Below are 22061 nucleotides of genomic sequence, written 5' to 3'. Positions count from 1 at the left end.
TCAAGATAAAATGATGACCAGACAGCAACAAAAAACTACAAACCAAACCAATAATCAGGAAAACATGACCCACACCAATGAACAAACTAAAAACCAGGAAGAGGAACAGAACATTGAACAAGTAATTAAAACTCTCAAAACATATAATAGGGACCAATTTGATAAAGTCAAGGAAGAGATTAAGAATATGAAGAAAATTCTTGGAGAGAATACAGAAGAAATTACAGTCATACACAAAAAGATAATGGATATGATGGTGATGAACAGCACAATTCAAGAAATCAAAAATACACTCTCAGCAAATAACAGCAGATTTGAAGAGGCAGAGAAAAGAATTAGTGATGTGGAAGACAGTACATTTGAAATAAAACAGATAGTAGAACTGATTGATAAAAAGATAGAAAAAATCCAGCAGGGACTTAGAGACCTGAATAACAATGTAAAATGCACAAACATACACATTATAGGCATTCCAGAAAGAGAAGAGAAGGAAAGGGGACAGAGTGTTGGAGGAAATAATGGCTGAAAACTTCCCAAACCTATTGAGGGAGATGGATGTACATGTCTAGGAAGCACAATGCACCCCAAACAGCATAAATCCCAATGGGCCTATCCCAAGACATATACATACCAAATTATCCAATGCGCAAGACATAGAGAAGATACTAAAAGTAGCAAGAGAAAAGAGAACCATCACATACAAAGGAGGTTCCATAAGAGTAAATGCTGATTTCTCATCTGAAACTATGGATGCAAGAAGGCAGTGGTATAACATAGTAGTCAAGGTACTAAAGGAAAAAAAAAAATCCAACCAAGAATACTCTATCCAGCTAAGCTGGCATTCAGATATGATGGAGAGTGCAAAATATTCACAGATAAACAGAAACTAAGAGAGTATGCCAACAAGAATCCTGCCCCTCAAGAAATACTAAAGGGAGTTCTGCAGGAAGAAAGAAAAAAAACAGGAGAGACAGAGTTGGAGGAGAGTGTGAGAGCAAATAAAAAGACAAAAGGAGGGGAAAAAATCAAGCAAAATATGACAAACACAAATTCAAAGAAAATATTGCCAATATAAGTAATTCCTTGAAAGTAATAACACTGAATGTCAATGGATTAAACTCACCTGTCAAAAGACTCAGACTGGAAGACTGGATAAAGAAATATGACCCATCTATATGCTTCTACAAGAAACACATCTTAGACCCAGGGATTCAAGGAGGTTGAAAGCTAATGGCTGGAAAACAATCTTACAAGCAAACAATAACCAAAAAAGGGCAGGAGTAGCTATATTCATATCAGACAAAATAGACTTTAAATGCAAAACAATTGTGAGAGACAAAGATGGACACTACACATTAGTGAAAGGGATAATCTTTTAAGAAGAAAGAAAAATCATAAACTTTTATGCTCCTAACAAGGGCACCTCCAAATATGTGAGGCAAACACTGGAAAAACTAAGTGTAAGAATAGATGCCTCTACAGTTATAGTGGGGGACTTTAATACACCACTATCAACGTTGAACAGGACATCTCAAAAGAGAATCAATAAAGAAACAAAGACTTTGAACAACATATTAGAGGAGCTGGACCTAATAGACATATAGAGAACATTACAGCCAAATAGAGCAGGATATACATTCTTCTTTAGTGCACATGGATCTCTCTCCAAGATAGACCATGTGATAGGCCACAGAGAAAGTCTCAATGAATTCAGAAAGATTGAAATCATACCAAATAATTTCTCTAACTACAGTGGAATGAAGCTGGAAATCTGCAAGGGCCAGAGACCCAGATTTGGCAACAAGAAATGGAAGTTAAGCAACACACTCTTAGAAAAACAGTGGGTCAAGGAGGAAATCTCAAAAGAAATCAACAACTACCTTGAGGCTAATGAAAATGTTAACACAACATATCAAAACTTATGGGATGCAGCAAAAGCAGTACTGAGAGGGAAATTTATAGGCATAAATTCATACATCAATGGGAAACGGACTTTGGCCCAGTGGTTAGGGCATCCGTCTACCATATGGGAGGTCCGCGGTTCAAACCCCGGGCCTCCTTGACCCGTGTGGAGCTGGCCATGCGCAGTGCTGATGCGTGCAAGGAGTGCCGTGCCACGCAAGGGTGTCCCCCGCGTGGGGGAGCCCCACGCGCAAGGAGTGCTCCCGTGAGGAAAGCCGCCCAGCGTGAAAAGAAAGTGCAGCCTGCCCAGGAATGGCGCCGCCCACACTTCCCGTGCCGCTGACGACAACAGAAGCGGACAAAGAAACAAGACGCAGCAAATAGACACCAAGAACAGACAACCAGGGGAGGGGGGGGGAATTAAATAAATAAATAAATCTTTAAAAAAAAAATTCATACATCAAAAAAGAGGAAAGAACTAAAATTGAAGAACTAACTGCACACTTGGAGGAACTAGTGAAAAAACAAACTAAACCCAAAGGAAGAAGAAAGAAAGAAATCACAAAGATCAGCGCAGAACTAAATGAAACAGAAGATAGTAAAGCACTTGAAAAAATAAACAAAACCAAGAGCTGGTTCTTTGAGATCAATAAAATTGACAAACCCTTAGCTAGACTAACAAAGAAAAAAAGAGAGAAGATGCAAATAAACAAAATAAGAAATGAGAATGGAGATATCACCACTGACCCCATGGAAATAAAGACTATCTTAAAAGGATACTTTGGAAAACTATATTCCAACAAGAAGGACAATTTAGAGGAAATGGACAAATTCCCAGAAACACATAGGCAGCCTACATTGACAAAAGAAGAAATCAATGATCTCAACAAACCAATCACAAATAAAGAGATAGAATCAGTCATTAAAAACCTCCCAACTAAGAAGAGCCCTGGACCAGATGGCTTCACAAGTGAATTCTACCAAACATTTCGGAAAAAAATTAACACCAATCTTGCTTAAACTCTTCCAAAAAATTGAAACAGAAGGAACGTTGCCTTACTCATTCTATGATGCCAACATTACTCTAGTACCAAAGCCAAACAAAGACACCACAAGAAAGGAAAATTACAGACCAATCTATCTAATGAACCTAGAAGCAAAAATCCTCAAAAAAATTCTTGCTAATCATATTCAACAACACATTCAATGAATTGTACACCACGACCAAGTGGGATTCATTCCTGATATGCAAGGATGGTTCAACAGAAGAAAATCAATTAATGTAATACACCATATAAACAGATTGAAGGAAAAAAAGCACATGATCATATCAATAGAAGCAGAAAAAGCATCTGACAAAATATAGCACCCTTTCTTTATAACACAGATTCCTGTGCCGCTGACAACAACAGAAGCAGACAAAGAAGAAGATGCAGCAAATAGACACAGAGAACAGACAATCGAGTCAGGGGGAAGGGGAGAGAAATAAACAAATAAATAAATCTTTAATAAAATGAAATGTTAGGGAAGACAAACTTAATAATTAGAAAAAAAAAGGAAGGAGGTACACTGAAGAAGAAATGAAAGAAATTGCCTTGCTACTGTATATCAGGGAAACACTCATTGCAGTGATGAAAGGCAAAACATCAAAAACAAAGCTTTTCCATTTTTTCATTTTTTGATACCCCAATTTATTTTTACTTTAATTTTTCTAAATTAGTGTGTATTCTATATCTAACCTTTAAACCCATCACTATATTCCATTTTACTATTAATGGAACCTGGCAATATATTAGGCTTCATTTTTTTTAAGAAGTTTTGGACCACAGAGAGGTTCATTTAAGGCAGGGGAGGAACACTGGTGTGGGGTGTTATTGATGGGGGACATATGGTTGGGAGGGAGTTCTCCAGGGCATGTAACAGGGTACATAAAAATGTTTCAGTATGTAAATGCATTACCTTCCCCCCCCAGTGTGGGACATGACTCCTGGGGATGAGCCTCCCTGTCACCGAGGGATTACTACCAAGCACCAGCTGATGACATAACTAGAAAAAGACCTTGAACAAAAGGGTCAACTCAGACCAGCAGAATATCTCAGCCTACCTGTAATATCAGGTGTTAAAAACTGCTTTTTGACCTTGAATAAATGGGGGAAATGGAAAGGACAAATGAGTTTATATGGCTATGAGTCTCCAAAAAAGTCAGGAGGTCATCAGAGGGGTCACACTTCTGCACGCCTCAGCAGGGTCCCAGAGATAGCCAAAGTAGATACAACCCCAGGTACTGGTTCTCCTGAGGGCTATAGAGACCCACAGATTCTATGGTTTTGGCAGATGGCTCTAAAGTTCATTGCCATGTCAGTTGGCCCTACTGTGGAGTTTGTGTTCCTGAGGGTGATGGAACTCAGATGTGACCTTTTTACACATGACTCTTCTGTCACTTTTACTGGACCTGTGGTTGGCCTTGGGTTGATGTATACTCAGGAAACCTGAATCTCTAGACTGCCCATGTGACAGCCAGGCCCTGAGCCTCAGCAGACTTGCAACTCCTACCATCTGGTGTATCGGATTTATCCTGGCCAGCTAACAGGGAGGTGAAGAAGGTCAACCACCACACCAGGGAGCCAAGAGTGCCAACTGCAAGCAGGAGAATTGCATCCATCAACCATGTGGAATCTAAGCCCCCTCTTGATATAGAGGTGGAGTGAACATAACCATCCCAGGGTCTGCAGGATGGAGGAATAGAGTATGGATTAGAGTGGACTTACTGATATTATGCTATGGAAATATTACGATTAGTAATGGAAGAAATTGTAGCATTGATGTGGAGAAAATGGACACAGTAGCTGCTAAGGGTAGGGAGAGGGAAGAAGAGATATGATGTGGGGGCATTTTCAGGACTTGGAGTTGTCCTGGGTGGTACTGCAGGAACAGATGCTGGACATTATATGTCCTACCATGGCCCACTGGGTGAACTGGGGGAGAGTGTAAACTACAATGTAAACTTTTATCCATGTGATGCAGCAGTACTCTAAAATGTATTCACCAAATGCAATGAATGACCCACAATGATGAACGAGGTTGTTGATGTTGGAGGAGTGGGGTGAGGGGGGTGGGGGGTATATGGAGACCTCTTACATTTTTTTAATGTAACATTTTAAAGAAATAAAGAGAGAAAAAAAGATAAAAAAACAAAGTATGCACTCAGTTTCATAAAAAAATAAAAAAATAAAATATGCACTAAGAACCTTTGAAATTGTTAAAAGGATAAAACAGTCAATGGAGATAGTCTTGGATTTAGAGAAATCTCACAGTCCCAGAAAAAAGAACAGTTTTCTTTTTTCTGGAAATATTCACTGAAGTAGAAAAAGGGGAGGTCATACACTGGTTCATTCAGAATTAAGCCTTGTACTCCGGGAAAGCCAAAGGAAAGCTTCACCTAGCTCAACGACCAAATTAATCACCATCAAGCTCAGATTTCAAACACACTGCTAGAGAAACCTGTAATTTTCAGTGAATGACTTTCAGCATATACTTACATCCTAAACTGAAAGAAATCTAATAATAGCAAGGAGACTTCTCAGCAAGCTGGGAGTTTCATGGGATAATTACACCACTGGAGGATTAAAGATATCTTCTTTGCTTCTTGCTGTGTAAGACCATGGGACTAATTGTCTTTCAATTACCACTCATAGTGTATCTCTGGTTCAGTGACTTGACAGTAGGTGAGGGATTGAGAATACATTTGTGTGTAAAATCTTGCATACATTTTACCTGGTTCCTTACCATATATTTTGTATTTCTTGAGGATAATATAATAAAGAAATCTGGCAATCCATCCTCAGACTTTAAACTGAACCTCATTTCAGCCCAAAATTTTGAAGGAATTACAAGGAAATTATATATACCATATATAATATATATGTATGTGTGTGTTTGAGTGTATATATGTACATACATGATACACACAAACATACAACCTAGAGGAGGCTATTCTAAAACCTCTAGTAACTGAGGCTCTTACTGTCAGGGTTACCCTTAGTTGAGATGCAGAATGTCTAATCATCACTTCTCATAAACAGTAATTATAGATCAATGGATAAAATCTTCTCTAGCTCACTTCCAGGAAATATTGGTCTTTAGATGAGTTTGTATACATATACATGGAAACAATTGTAAGTTATTTTTCTTCTTTTAGCTTCCAGTTGTAAGATTTCCTTTATACAGCTGCCTGGTAACATTTACCCCTTTGTCTCTTCCACATGATCTCATTTCTGTTTTTTAACACTTAATTGTCCTAAATTAAGGGTGAATAAATGAATGAATGAATGAATAAATGAATGAAATGAGTCAAATTCCTTTACATATTCTTTTGCCTAATCCAGAATTTTGTCATATTCTTCACAGAATCTCTTTTACTCCTCGTGTTCATGTGCTTCTTTCTCTGCAAGCTACTCTGTCACCTTGACCTTCACCTTTCAGTCTTGACTCCAGTCATGGGCTCCTTATTGCCTGTATTACATAGTTTCCACCCTGGCACCCTCCCACCAATCTTCCCCTCCGTTTGATCCCCAGAGTGATATCAAATTGACCTTCTTTCCAGACAGCTCTAGGTTTCCTTAGTCAGGTCCACTCAGCTCCAAACTTTAATCAGAAGTGGGCAAGTTAAGCCCATGGGCAAAGTGATCTGCTTCCCAACTCTTATGACTGGAATAATTAAGAGTTTTCCTCTTGAGAGCAAACAGAGATTGTTGAGATTTATTCCCAAGAATTGTTTTCTTGTCCCACATATCATAGAGTAAAGGCTCAAGGTGTGAGCATATTTATTATTATTATTATTATTTTTTAAAGATTTATTTATTTATTTAATTTCCCCCCCTCCCCCGGTTGTCTGTTCTTGGTGTCTATTTGCTGCGTCTTCTTTGTCCACTTCTGTTGTCGTCAGCGGCACGGGAAGTGTGGGCGGCGCCATTCCTCGGCAGGCTGCTCTTTCTTTTCACGCTGGGCGGCTCTCCTTATGGGTGCACTCCTTGTGCGTGGGGCTCCCCTACGCGGGGGACACCCTTGCGTGGCATGGCATTCCTTGCGCGCATCAGCGCTGCGCATGGCCAGCTCCACACGGGTCAAGGAGGCCCAGGGTTTGAACCGCGGACCTCCCATGTGGTAGACGGACGCCCTAACCACTGGGCCAAAGTCCGTTTTCCCCATATTTATTATTGAACTAGGTGACAACCATTGACACTTTGGTCTGTATGATAGAAAAAGGGATTATAAACCCCTCAAGGACCAATGAAGGATAAGAACCTTCAGCTAGAAAAACACAAAGGCATTTTTCTGCAGTATATGCTCTTTGCCTGGTGCTCCTAAGGGGAATTTCACTTGGATTTCTACTATTTTACCTCCACATTCTTGTCAGCTCAGGGTGAGTATCAAGCCATCTTCAGTGGCAATAAGTCCTCTTAGGTCCTGAGGGGAAGCACTTTCTCATTAAGGTGAGAAGACAGAGTTGGCGTAGGATCTGGGTGGTGGAGAGAGCACACATTTTCACCCCTGTGGCTCTCAGAAGGGAAAAAGGCAGGCTCTCCTTTGAGCTCCCTTCTCTTGACCACCAAGTGGCATATATCACAGCAAATGTCCTGACAAAGGTTCCATCTGCGTTTGTAGAGTGAGCAATCAAAGCTACATCTGTGTTGTAAAATGCTTGCAAGTCTGCCAAGAACACGAATGACAGGCATTTTCCACAAAAGTTTCTCTTCCTCAGTCAAGCCAGGAACTGTTTTCTAAAAACAACAAATAGGCAGTGAATTCCACAGTTATAAATCTTTTTGTAGGGAGCCAGATTTGTAATTAAGTGCCAACTTCCTTTACACTGGGTTCTTCTATCTGTGCCTCACGGGCCCGGCGCAGAAGACCTGCAGGACCCAAAGCTGACTTCAGGGGAGGAACTGGAAATGCACTTCTGCCAGGGGGCAATACCACAAGGTCATTTCTGGGACATTTGTGGGCCTGGGGAGGGAGTGGAGGAGGCCCAGGACAGTTCAGGTCTGCCCTTGACTTCCTAATGAGGAGCTGGCAGGATGGGATGGGGGAGGAATCGGCAGGGTGCAGAGTGTTGGCAGCCACGAGCAGTTGGACTTCTGCCCGGTCCCCCAGCTGCCGCTGCTCCGCTCTCTGGTGGCAGCTCCCTGGGTACTCCTTTGACGCAGAAAGGGCACACAGGCAGCCAGAAACAAGATCAGTGGAGCTAGCCCAGTGTGAAACTGTAGAGAGGCAAATTATGTCAGGGTGCCTTGCCACACTCCTTGTAGAATGGTCTCCCCATTTCATGCCTCTAACCTGTAGCCCTTCTCGGCAAAAGCTTGCTCTTTCTTGGCTGTTTCTCACAGTCATGCTAAGATGTACACAGATGGAACCAAAGTAAATCTGCACCTTTATTGCTCCATCCTTAACATTTATCTCAAAAGAAATAAAAATTCAATAAAGAAAACCTTAAAAAAATAAATCTTAAGTGGGTAGCCAGAAATATTTTGTCATAAAGCACATAGCAAAATATCTAAAAACTGATTTTACATAATTCTCTTCCAGCTAATTTATTCGGGTTTTCTCTTCTTGGTCACACAAATCTCCTTTCCTCAAGCTTTCTAATCGAGTGTTTTTCCCCTCAGATCTCTTTTTTTTTCCTCCAGCAGCTTTATGCCATTTCATATACAATTGGATCTTCTTTACTCTGCTTTTCATAATTCTGTTTCCCCACGCTTCCTCAATGATCAAAATAAAGGAAGTGTGAACAAAACGGTCTTCTAGTAGAAGGCTAGTAGGGAGAAAATACTTAAATGTCAATGATTTTGGTCCCTGTTACTCTCCCAAAGACATTTTAGAATCTTTTGTATTTCTGTACACTAAGAGCCAATCTCTAACGTTGGAATTGCAGGCACTATGATAGGTGATGGGTGTGCGAGGGGCTAGAGCAGAGTGGGCTAGTAGTGAAGCGAGGGCCCGTGGAGAGATTGCCCATCCCTCCCAACACAACTGTGGTACCTACCCATTGCTCTGAGGTCAGCTGTTGAGGTTTCTGGTTGAAGGGACTAACTCCCTCCCCTTCCCACTCTCTGCACAGGGCTGACTCAAAGAACCCAGCTTCAGGCTGGGTTTTATGACTCAAGAGGTCCAAATTGGTGCTAGCTGTTGCTGCTGGCATGACACTACCAGGCTAGGTTGTAATCATGGATCATCACCTCCTCAAAATATCCTATTTTAATGGTACTAATTTCATCTGCAGGCAATATAAATGAATCACAAAAAAGTCATGATATCCAGCTCCTTGTTAAATCCCTAAAGAATTAAGCTCCGTCGAATGACTTTTTTTTTCTTTCATACTTACTTAGAAGCCAAATTTACCTCAGAGTTAAAGATTGTTTCACCTTTACTCATCTGCCATGAGTTCGTAAATCTTCAAATTATTTGAAAGCCTCAGCACCTCCGATTCTCATCTGCAGCTTTGAGAAAGGAGTGTGGGGGAGGGTGGGCTGTGGGATAGGTGGGTGAGGATGAAAGAGAACCATGTAGTCCTGCACACATGGTGTCACCAACCTCAGAACTCACCTCATTTTGAAATTTCAACACAAAACTGAGAGTTCATACTCAAGAAACGGAGCTTTCCTCCAAATCCCTCGTAAGAGTCTACAATTGACTAGCAAGGTTGGGGCCCTAGGTTCTCTAGTAAGAGTATGAGATGGGAGGAAAGGGGTTATACACTAGGGAAAAGAATGTAATTTTGCTGGTGATTCTTCCCATTCATAGTGGTTTTTATTATGTGTGGATTTTCTTTCATCCTAACTCATTTTACTTGAAGTTTATTGTTCCTGTGTCAGTGACAAGCTACTGTCAGGAAGATCTGTTTCTAAATTACTGATTTGTACTAGCATTCATAGCCTCTAGCCTACTTCATTTATTTAAGAAAGGCTTTCCTGAAAGAAGATTCTGACCTTTAGGTGAACTGGCCAGGAACTAGCAAAGGTCTTTTACATCCAAATGGGCTGAAAGCAAGAGTAGGGTTGGGTAAGTAGTTAAGTAGCTCCTAGAGGTAGTGCCACAGATCTCTACAGGTTGCTGGGACCACAGTTGATGTTTCCTGGTGCTCTACCAAACAAAGCTAAAGTTACCTTTGCAGTGGGGCCTGATTTCCAGATGGCCCATGAAGTGTGGCCACCGCTGTGGCCTTGCTTACTTCTCTGTCTGGGTCTCCATCCCTACGGGTGATTAATGCAGGTATAACCACCAGACCCATGCTGGCGGGACCAGTAACTTCAAAGACATAGAGCAAAAAGAGTCTGATTTAAAACAAAACCCTCTTGTTCCAATGCGCCTTTCTTATATTCTATTTTAGAACTAGTAAAACAACCCAAATGGGTCCTTTTTACACCATATATAAAATATGATACTTGTAAAAAAAGATTTACAGGAATACAGTCAATATCACTTGATTATGATCCCCTAAAATTGTACTACCTTGGACTAACATCTAGCTGGTCAATTGTAGATACCATCAAGGACAAGCTGAAGCATGGCCCTTCCATGGTCAGCTCTAAGAGTAAGGAAGAGATATTCGTGTGAGTAGCAAATTAAGTCTCTGCATAAGCTGCATACTAATTATGCCAGGGTTGCGAACAAAAATGACACATTTAGACCATCCAGTTTCATTCAGAGAAAATCTCTGTTTTAAAGCTAGATTGTACGCTAACATCAGTAAATCAACTCACCAGCTGTAGGGCAAGAGAAGAAGCTAGCCACAAAATACGTGTGGCTCAGCCAACACTTTATCATGACTTGCTGAGAATGGACTAAGGGAATCATTTCTGAATAGGCATGACAATTTGGCACAACAACGAAGGGGCAAAGTCACGTGTACCATAAAGATGTACTTAAGTCCTAACCCCTGGCCCTGTGGCTATGAAGCCGTCTGTAAATAGGACCTCTGAAGATGTTCTCATTAGTTAAGATGTAGACTCATTTGTGAATCAAATATTTGAAGATCCTAGTTAGATGAGGTCAAGTGGAATCAGGGTGGGATTTAATCTCTATGACTGGAGCCCACATAGCTGAAGAAATTTGGACAGTCAGAGAAAAACCACGAGGAGACCAAGGAGATAGATTGCCATGTGACAGAGGCAGAGATGCAAGTTGGGGATTGTGGCAAGTCAGCACCAGACCACTACAGGCTCTGGGAGAGGGCATGGCCTGTTGAGACATTGATTGTGGACTGCTAGCCTCTGAAACTGTGAGACAATAAATTTCCATTGTTTAAACCAGCCCATTGTGTGGTTATTTTTCACATCAGCCCTGCCAAACTAAGACTAATGACTTTGTACCATTAAGATATGTGTTCATATCTCATATAAGCAGTGTAGCTTCAATCCTAGCACCAACTACTACATAATGGCACGTTAAGCAGCCATCACCATACTTCCTTTTATGGGCTTGACACTTCACATGCCATTTGTTCACTATTCTACATTTTAAGTTAAAACAATTGCAACAGAACTTTACTGATGTCTGACTCAGAAAAAGAATGGAAAGCTAAAATAAGACATAATTTCAGCTGAAACAAATTTGAATACCCACCACATTCTTCATTCTATCAAGTCTTAAAACAGGCTGAAATATCTAAATTTTTAACTGAACTGAGTAATGCCAAGGACCGCAATTGCAGTTCAAATGACGTGAGTCCACAGGATAAAGATATACACAGTTCCAATTCAGTGGTTCAGGGGGAGGAAGACACTAATGGCAGGTTCAACCCAGAAAATTCTATGGCTGTGCAGAGTGCCTGTGGTGCTTGTCTTGAATTTTGTGGAGGCAAATATGCCAGTGACCTGCCGTCATTCTACGTCAGGCCTGTGCATTGATCTGTCTGCACCAATGGTTACCCTGAGCCTGCATCTCAGGCCAGATGTTCACAAACTGAACTGTCAGCCACAGAAGGTGTCAGCCCTGAGCTTCGCTTACCACATTTACCCTTGGTACTTCCTGGATCGAAACTTGAGGCTCTCTTTTGACTTCATTAATAATGAAGAAGGCAAGAGGGGTTATTCTCCTGTGAAGTTTGATGATGCTGATGAGTTTTATTTTTGCATCTCAGGATTTCTTTTTCTTCCATCATTCAGGAAAGCTATTCAATACACCGGAAGATGGCCATGTCAACATCCTCCCTATTTTCTGATACTAGATATGAGCACTTGGAAGTACTCTCCAAGGGGTGGAGGGAGAGGTGGTTTGCTAGCAGTCAGAGCTTCAAACTCCCATTCAGACACTCAGTTCAGTTGCTCCCCAAGAATCCATGACTTGAAAAGCTGAACGTCTCCTGAAAGTAGTTGTAGCCCCACTAACTGAATCAGTTCAAGTCAGTTTAGATTTGGGGGTTCTAAGCCTCGGAGTTTATAGGCCAAACATCCCTTAAAATCGGTCTGGAAAAGAGCTGAGTGGTAAGCAGATGAAAACCATGTGATAGAAGGGGCTGACATTTGAAAAGTGCTTTGATAAGATTGGTTGAAATATGTCAGGGACCAAAATAGGCTGTTTTAATACCTGGGGCTTTGTCAGCATACGCAGCACACTCATCTTAGTTTGGAGAGTTCTCTTTTCTGAATAAGGTCAGAGCGTCCTGAGAATGTGAGAGTGATAGCTATTTCAGCACTATTATGTGAAGTTTTATTACAGTGGCCCACAGGTAGCATAGTCAGGACTGCAAATGTTTCTTCGTGACATCTGGGATACAGATGTCAGCTGGTATTTGAAGGTATGCAGCAACAACATCAAAATCATTCTTCTAATATAGTTTTCTTTTTTTCTTCTAGGACCATTCAAGACATTTCCTACCAACAAAATCTGAACATCAGAACATTATGCTTCATCTCCATCCAATGATATATTTCTCACTCAGCCCTCCAGGCTCTTGCCTACATCATGCTATGTCTGAGCCTCTCTGAGTAGGGCACTATTGGCAGTTTGGAAGAGGTACAGTTTGGGCAATAGGTATAACATGGGGCATTTTGGGGACATTGGAATTGTTCTGCATGATATTGCAATGATGGATACAAGCCATTATACATTTTGTCAAAACCAATAATTTTTTTGTTGCAAAGTGTTAGCCATAATGTAAACTATAGATATGGTTAGTAGCAATGCTTCAATATGTGTTCATCAACTGTAAAAAATGTACCAAACTAATGAAAGTTGTTGTTAATGGGGGTAAGTGTGGAGTGGGGAAGGAGTAGGATATATGGGAATCTCCTGTATTTTCATTGTAACATGTATGTAATTTAATCCTTCCTTAAAAAAAAAGAAGGAAACCCAAGGAAAAAATGAAATATAACTAGTCCTCCAAATAATAAGACTGTGGATAAATAAAAAAGGGAAGGAACAATATTATCCTGTTGTGTTTTTCTTCACTGGCACACATATATTAAAGTCTGTTATTGAGAGCCATGGAAGTAACTGATTCTGATTTGGTAAGATGAATGGTAAACAGTTTAGATTTTATACTTTACTAAGAGGAATGCTATCTAAATGATTCTCTTCCTGTTGCAAGAGGAGCAAAACAGGGAAGGGATTATCTCCTTTTTGAGAGCAATGCTGTTTTCTAAGGATGAGGGACTACAAAGAAAAGGTCATTGTGAAAGTCTAGGGACCGCACACAGAAGGAACTGTTGGCAAAAGCCACTGTACCTGTAACACCAACAAATTGGTTACTTCCCATTTGAGTCTCTTGTGGATGAGATAAAGGGCACAATTATATAAGTCCAAAGTTAGAAAAATTTTTGCTTTCATTTGGTTAATTTCAGAGGCATGGGTAGTATTTTCAATGCTTAATATCTCTTCTCTTGCTATATCCTTTCTGAGGACTAGCTTGTCCTTTCATTGAGCTTATCACAGGGGCCAAGTTGACCAGAATAAGAGGTCCTCTGGCTTCCCATTCAGTTCCACGCCTTTAGCAAAAAAGGCTTTTCTCCTTCTTCTTGTTGTTGTCTGTATTAGTTAGCCAAAGGAGCGCTGATGCAAACTACCAGAAGTCTGTGGGCTTTTATAAAGGGTTTTTATTTGGGGTAGGAGCTTACAGAAACCAGAAGCCTAAGTTACTTCCCTCATCAAAGTTTATTTTCAAGTGTTGGAGCAAGATGGCTACTGACGTTTGCCAAGGTTCAGGCTTCCTGGTTTCCTTTCTTCCTGGGTCTTGCTTCTCTGGCTCAAGGTTTCTCTCTTCCTGGGTCTAGCTTCTCTTTCCTCTCTTTGCTTACTTTCCGGGACTCCAGCCTAAGACTTCAGCATCAAATTCCAACATCAAAACTCCAACATTCAAATCTTCAACTGTCTTCTTTTGCCATGTCTTTTATCTGTGAGCTCCCACCCACCAAGGGGCGGGGACTCAACTCCCTCCTGACATGGCCCAATCAAAGCCCTAATCATAATTTAATCATGCCCACGTACAGACCAGATTAAAAACATAATCCAATATCTATTTTTGGAATTCATAACTATAGCAAACTGCTACAGTGTCATTCTTCGTGTTTTACCTTTATAAGACTATGAAGAGGAAAAAGAAAGTAAAACGATTGGACTACATTCTGCCATTTCAATCTTTGGAGGAAAGGCAATGTGTAAATAACTTAAATAGTAGGAACAAGGTTAACATCATCTCAGCTGTAAATTTTTCAGTCAATGTAAACTTGTGCTTCCACTCATATTTTTTCTTAAGGCCTTCTGCCTCCTTATAACTGGTAAGATTTCCATCTGTTACTATTGTGGAGCTTCACTTTTTGTTTATGAATTCAGGAGCTTCATTTATTCTTAAATTCAGCACCTTTTCTATTCTCTTTCTCCATTTCATTCCCTCTCGTTCAACCCATCCCCTTTTCCTATTTTGGCTGTACTACACTTTCAGATTCAATGTATTATATACCCATTTCATTCAATTATATACTGTATTAGTTTCCTATTGCTGCTGTAACATATTACTAGCAACATGGTGACTTAAAACCACACACATTTATTCTTATATAGTTCTAAAGGTTAAAAGTTCAAAATGGGTTTCAATGGCCCAAAATCACAGTGTCAGCACTGTGCTCCTGCAGGAGACTCTAAGGGAAAGTCTGTTTCCTTGCCTTTTCCATCATCTACATCTCCATTCCTTGTATTCCTTGGTTCATGGACCTTTCCTCTACCTTTAAAGTCAGTGGAGTATTATTTATTTCTCTGACTCTGCTTTCTTCTGCTTCGGTCATGATTTTCTTCTCTTTTGTGGTCATATCTCCCTCTGTCTCTCTCTTACCAGGAATCTTGATCCAGGATAATTTTCCCATTTCAAGATCTTTAACTAAATTACATTGACAAACACCTGTTTTTCATATAAGGTAACATTTATAGGTTCCAGGGTTTAGGACCTAGATATCTCTGGGGGCCATAATCATCCTACTACCAATATTTAATGCACATAAGTGTTTATCACATTTACCATAAAATGGTTTGAATTCATGTCTCCAAATGATGTCATAATTCCATAGCCTGAGATTGCAATTTTGCTGCGATCAGTTATTTCTTTTCTTTCATACACCAGTATGCAAATCAAGGCCTCTGGTGCTGACTGACCTATGGCCCACCATGGTACTTTCATCTCTAGCATCAGCTGGCCGTTTGGCTTGTCACTAGCTAAGGTCAAAATACCACATATTTGGTGGTTGAAAACCTTTTATCCTGGCTGCAGCAATTAAAAGCTGGCCCAGAGAAATGAAAAAAACAATTATCAAATTTATTTGGAAGGGAAAGGGGTCCCTAGCCAAAAAGATCTTAATAATGAACAACAAAGTCAGAGGACTCTCACTTCTGAACTTTAAAGCATATTACTTAGCTATAGTGGTAAAAACAGCATGGTACTGGCATAAAGACAGATCCATGGACCAATGGAACTAAATCAAGAACTCAGGAATAGAGCCTCACATCTACAGTCAAGTGATTTTTGGCAAGGTGGTCAAACTTTTCTAGCTGGGCCAGAACAGTCTATTCAATCAATGGTGCTGGGAGAAATGGATATCCATATCTAAAAGAATGAAAGAAGACTCCTATCTCATACCTTATACAAAAATTAACTCAAAATGGATCAAAGAGCTTGTATTAGTCGGCTAAAGGGGTGCTGATGCAAAATACCAGAAATCAGTTGACTTTTATAAAAGGATATTTATTTGGGGTAAAAGCTTACAGTTACAGGCCATAAATCATAAGTTACTTCCTTCACCAAACTCTGTTGCCATGTGTTAGAGCAAGATGGCTGCTGACATCTGCAAGGGTTCAGGCTTCCTCTTCCCCTTAGGCTCCATGGTCCCAGCTTCTTCCAATATCAGCTATAGGCTGGGATAAGTCTCATCTCTCTCCCAGGGCTTGTTTCTCTCCAGACTTAGCTTGTTTGCTCTCTCCACAAGGTCAGCTATAAAATATTAGGCAAATGGCTCGTCTCTCTTCCCAGGGCCTCTGCCATGTCTATTGGAACCTTCATGTATCTGCTTCTCTGTGTATTTACTTCCTGGGGTCCCAGCATTAAAACTCCCTTGTATCCTCCTTCTCCATGTCTTTACTCCCCCAGGCTCTGCATCAAAATTCCCACAATCCTTCTCTGTGGTGCAGTTTTTCTGTGAGTCTCTGCCCACCAATGGGGCAGGGACTCAATGTCCTATTGACATGTCCCAATCAAAGCCTTAATCATTATTTAATCAATGAAACCTCTGAATCCAATATAATCTAATATGCCCAAAGGAACAAACCAGTTTAAAAACATAATCTACTATCTGCTTTTGGGATTCATAAATAATGCCAAACTGCTACAGATCTGAATATAAAAGAACAACCATAAAACTCCTATGTAGGAAAATATCCTCAAAACCTTGTGGTAGGCAGTAGTTTCTTAAACCTTTCATCTAAAGTATGGATAATAAAAGAAAAAATGGACAAATGGAACCTCCTTAAAATTGAAGACTTTTGTACCCCAAAGGACTTTATCAAAAGGGTGAAAAGGCAACCAGCTCAATAAGAGAAAATATTTGGTAATCCCATATCGGATAAGGGTTTAATATCCATGATATTCAAAGAGATCATACAACTCAACAATAAAAAGAAAAATACCCAATTAAAAAATGGGCAAAAGTCGTGAAAAGACAATTGTTCAAAGAAGAAATTGTCCAAACGATGAAGAAACTCATCAAAAAATGTTCAGCGTCGCTAGCAGTTAAGGAAATGCAAATCAAAGCCACAATAAGATACCATTTCACACCTATTAGACAGGCCACTGTTAAAATGTAGGAAAACTGTAAATATTAGAGAGAATGTGGAGAGACAGAAATGCTTATTAACTGTTGGTGAGAATGTAGAATGGTATAGCCACTGTGGAGAACTGTCTGACACATCCTAAAGAAGTTGAATATAGATGTGCCGTGTGACCTGGCAACATCATTACTAGGTATATACCCAGAAGAACTGAGAGCAGAGATATGAACAGACATCTGCACACTGATGTTCTCAGCGGTATTATTCATGATTGCCAAAAGTTAGAAACAACCCAGGTGTCTATCAACTGCTGAGTGGATAAAAAAATTGTGGTGTACAAACATGTATTTAATATTAGTCAGCCAAAGGTGTACTGATGCAAAGTACCAGAAATCTACTGGCTTTTACCAAGGGTATTTATTTGGTGTAGAATCTTACAGTTAAAAGGCCCTAATAGTCCAATTTAGGGTACCACAAGAGGTATTTTCTCACCCAATGTCTGTTGTCATGTGTTAGCACAAGATTGTGGGTGTATTAGTCAGTCAAAGGGGTGCTGATGCAAACTACCAGAAATTGGTTGGTTTTCATAAAGGGTATTTATTTGGGGTAGGAGCTTACAGATACCAGGCAATAAAGCATAAGTTACTTCCCTCACCAAAGTCTATTTTCATGTGTTGGAGCAAGATGGCTGCCGACCTCTGTGAGGGTTCAGGCTTCTTGGGTTCCTCCCTTCCAGGGTCTTGCTTCTCTCTGGGTTCAGGGTTCCTCTCTTCCTCGGACTTGTTTCTGTTTCCTCTGTGAGCTTACTTCCCAGGTCTCCAGCTTAAGTCTTCGGCATCAAACTCCATCATCAAAACTCCAACATTAAAAATTCCACTCTGCCCTTTGCCATGCCTTTTATCCATGAGTCCCCACCAAGGGGTAGAGACTCAATGCCCTAATGACATAGCCCAATCAAAGCTCTAATCATAAATTAATCACACCCAGATACAGACCAGTTTACAAATATAATCCAATATCTATTCTTGGAATTCATAACCATGTCAAATTGCTACTGTGGGCAACATCTGTGAGGGTTCAACCTTCCTCTTCCATCTTAAGGGTCCATGGGTGCAGCTTCTTCCAATCTCAGTGGTAGGCTGGCATAGAGCTCTTCTCTCTTTCTGGGGTTTGTTTCTTTCTGGGCTCAGCTGCTCTGGTCTCTTTACAAGGTCAGATGTAAGCTATCAGGCAAATGGCTCAACTCTTCCTAGGACTCCAGCACTGAAAACACATTCTCTCCTCTGCTGTATCTTTTCCTCTACTGTGTCTTTTCTCTGTGTGAGTATCTTCCAATCAGGGAGACAGGGACTCAATGTCCTACTGACACGGCCAAATCAAAGCCCTTATCTTAATTTAATCAAGTAAAAATGAAACCCCTGAATTTAATACAATCACGCCCAGGGGAAAAACCAGTTTACAAACATAATCAATATTTCTTTTTGGAATTCATCAATAATATCAAACTGCTACAATACACTATGAAATATTATGCAACAATAAGAAGAAATGAAGTCATGAAGCATATGACAACATGGATAAACCTGGAGGACATTATGTTGAGTGAAGCAAGCTAGGCACAAAAGGGACAAATACTATATGATTGCACTATTGTGAACTAAATATATTGTGTAAACTCATTGAATTAAAAATTAGAATACAGGTCACCAGAAAATAAAAGGAGGGCAGAGAATGGAAAGCTGAGGGTTAATCTGTGCAGAATTGGTAAAAAATATTGTTTGTAAATCTTTAGAAATGAATAGAAATGATGAAAGCACATCACAGTGTTTATACCTAGCAGAACTATTATATGTGTGTAATGGTGGTTGAAAGGGAAAGTTTAAGGTCATGGAGATTACTAGAAGGAAAATTAGAAACTGTAACATGGGACTGTATAAGATAGTAAAACCTCAAATAAAACACGAATATGGGTGATATGGGTGATACTGCATATATAAGACTGTTTACAAAGTATAAACATAAGTATATTAGAGAGAAGGAAACAGAATAGCAGCTATGTACCACAGGGGAAACATAGAGAGATTGAGAAGTGATGAGTTTTGTTTATTTTCTATTGTTTATTGTTATTGGAATAATGAAAGTGCTCTAAGAATGACTGAAGTGATGAATGTGCAAATATGTCATTACACCGAATACCATTGATTTTACACTTTGGATGGATTTATGCTTTATTAATATGTATCAGTAAAATTGATTTGATTAAAAAAAACAATTGGGGCAATATTGTGTACAAACCACCAACATAAAAATACCCTACCAAAGTCCAAAAGGGCAAACATCAAAGCTACACACCCAGGTCCACCAAAATGATTTCCATGTACATATTCTTCTTTTTTTCATCCTACTGTTTTGATTTCTCAATTTTCCCAGATCATGCATTGAATATTGGGGACTATCTGGAGATCCTCAGGAATTAGTTCCAATCTTCCATGCCTGGATTCTAAACAAGTTGATAAATAAAATAAAGAAAGGAAATTGAGACCAAAATATTTTTGTTACTGATAGAGGCCAAGTTGGATGATATGGATTAGCTTACTGGGGTTGCTAATACTAAACCACAGAATTAATTGTTGTAACCTCTAAGTTCAGGCAGGCCTTGCCCCATGCATGACCTCTGGAAAGAGGAGCTGATGTTTAATTATACTCTTGGTCAGCAGGCTATGAGTTAAAACTGCCCAGTTGTTCTTCCCAATTTACTAATCAGAAATTGAACAAGGGATGGAGAGATGCTAAAAATATCACGTCTTTGGAGGTGACTCTGCCTGGAAGGGAACACTGGGGAGGCAAAAGAAGTGGCTATTTCTCCCCCTATTCTGGGGTCCCTTGTACCCTAGATCCTAGTTATCTCACCCATTTCATTATTGACCCTTTCTATATGTGGCAATTATTTAGGCAAATTATTTAACTTCTCTGAGTCTCAGTTTCCTCATCTGTAAAGTGAGATGGTAATAACTACCTCACTGGATTGTTGTAATAAGTGAAAATAGGAAAACAAAAGATTTATTAGAATGCTTGCCACAAGGTAAGAATCCTCCAACTTTCAGCTCTTGTCATTACATATTTTATCTGTCAGAAAATTCCTTTAGCACCAGAACAATACCAAATGCTTTTCTTAAGATTGACAAATTGAACTTTATCAAAATTCACCAAAATTAAGAACTTTGCTCTTTGAAAGACCCTGTGCAGAGTGGAAAAACAAGCCACCAAATGGGAAAAAATATTTGCAAATCACATACCTTAAAAAAAACTTATCATATGATATAGAGAGCTCTCAGAATTCAATAATAAGCAAAGAAGCAATCTACATAATTATGGGTATACCATTTGAGCAGACACTGAAAAAAATGCTCAACACTGTTAGTCATTAGAGAAAATCAAATTAAAACCACTAAGAAGGGAAAAACGAGGGCACGCCCTGATCAAGATGGTGGAATGAGATGCTTCAGGGATCTGTTCCTCCACTGAAGCTTTGAACAATCATCCAGACCTCAACAACTGGCAAGATGTTGAGAAGCATCTTTCTCAAAGTTCCAGAAAACAGTTAAAGGACTGAATAGTGTACTGGAGTATTGATGATCTTGAATCTCAAAAATACTGTAAACATGTTGACCACATTTAGAATGTAAACAAATTGGGAAAAACATGTTTATTAACAAGGATAACCAGACATTCACATGAGGATATGATATGGACTTGATGGACACATGCAAGAGAGACACTCCTACGTTGGGGTAAAAGTTTACAGTTACAAGGCCATAAAGAGTCCAACTCAGGGAAGCAGACTTGGCCCAGTGGTTAGGGTGTCCGTCTACCACATGGGAGGTTTGCGGTTCAAACCCCGGGCCTCCTCGACCTGTGTGGAGCTGGCCCATGCGCAGTGCTGATGCGCGCAAGGAGTGCCCTGCCACTCAGGGGTGTCCCCGGCATAGAGGAGCCCCACGCGCAAGGAGTGCGCCCGTAAGGAGAGCCGCCCAGCGCCAAAGAAAGTGCAGCCTGCCCAGGAATGGCGCCGCACACACGGAGAGCTGACACAACAAGATGACGCAACAAAAAGAAACACAGATTCCCATGCCACTGACGACAACAGAGCGGACAAAGAAGACACAGCAAATAGACACAGAGAACAGACAACCGGGGTGGGGGGTGGGGCGGGAAGGGAAGATAAATAAATAAATAAATCTTAAAAAAATAAAAAGTCCAACTCAAGGCTGATTTCTCACCAAAGTCATTGCCACTTGTTGAAGCACAATGGTGGCTGATCGCTACCTGGTTTCTCCATTCCGTCTGGGCTTCCGGTCCCTTTAAGTTTCCATGGGCCCAGCTTCCTCCAGGCTCTCAAGGCTTCCTATATCAGTGGCAAACTATCAGGTACATGGCTTATCTTTCCCCAGGACCCCAGGATCGGACATGATGGGGCTCTCTCTCTCTGCCCATGTGTCTTCTTGAATGAATGTCCACTGATATGGGCCTCCCAGGCGGGCGGGACCTCAACTTGAATCATGCCCTAATGAGGTCGTAGAATTAAAGCTCTAATCTTAGGCTTCAATCAAGGACAGCTCAGCTGTATCTAATACAATCAAAGGGTATCACACACAGAAGAATAGATTAGTTTACAAACATAATCTTTCTCTTTTTTGGGATTCATAAATAATTGCAAACTGCCGGACCATGCAAGCACAGTGCAGCATCAGGTAGAGGCAGACTAACCCTCAGCGGCTCTGGCTCCTGGCTTGAATACATGTTGTGCTGGAAGGCCTGCTGCCACCCCTACCACTGTACTATGACCAGCACCC

This window comes from Dasypus novemcinctus, chromosome 2 (assembly GCF_030445035.2).
Source record: "Dasypus novemcinctus isolate mDasNov1 chromosome 2, mDasNov1.1.hap2, whole genome shotgun sequence".
NCBI lineage: Eukaryota > Metazoa > Chordata > Mammalia > Cingulata > Dasypodidae > Dasypus > Dasypus novemcinctus.
This window is presented reverse-complemented; position numbering follows the sequence as displayed.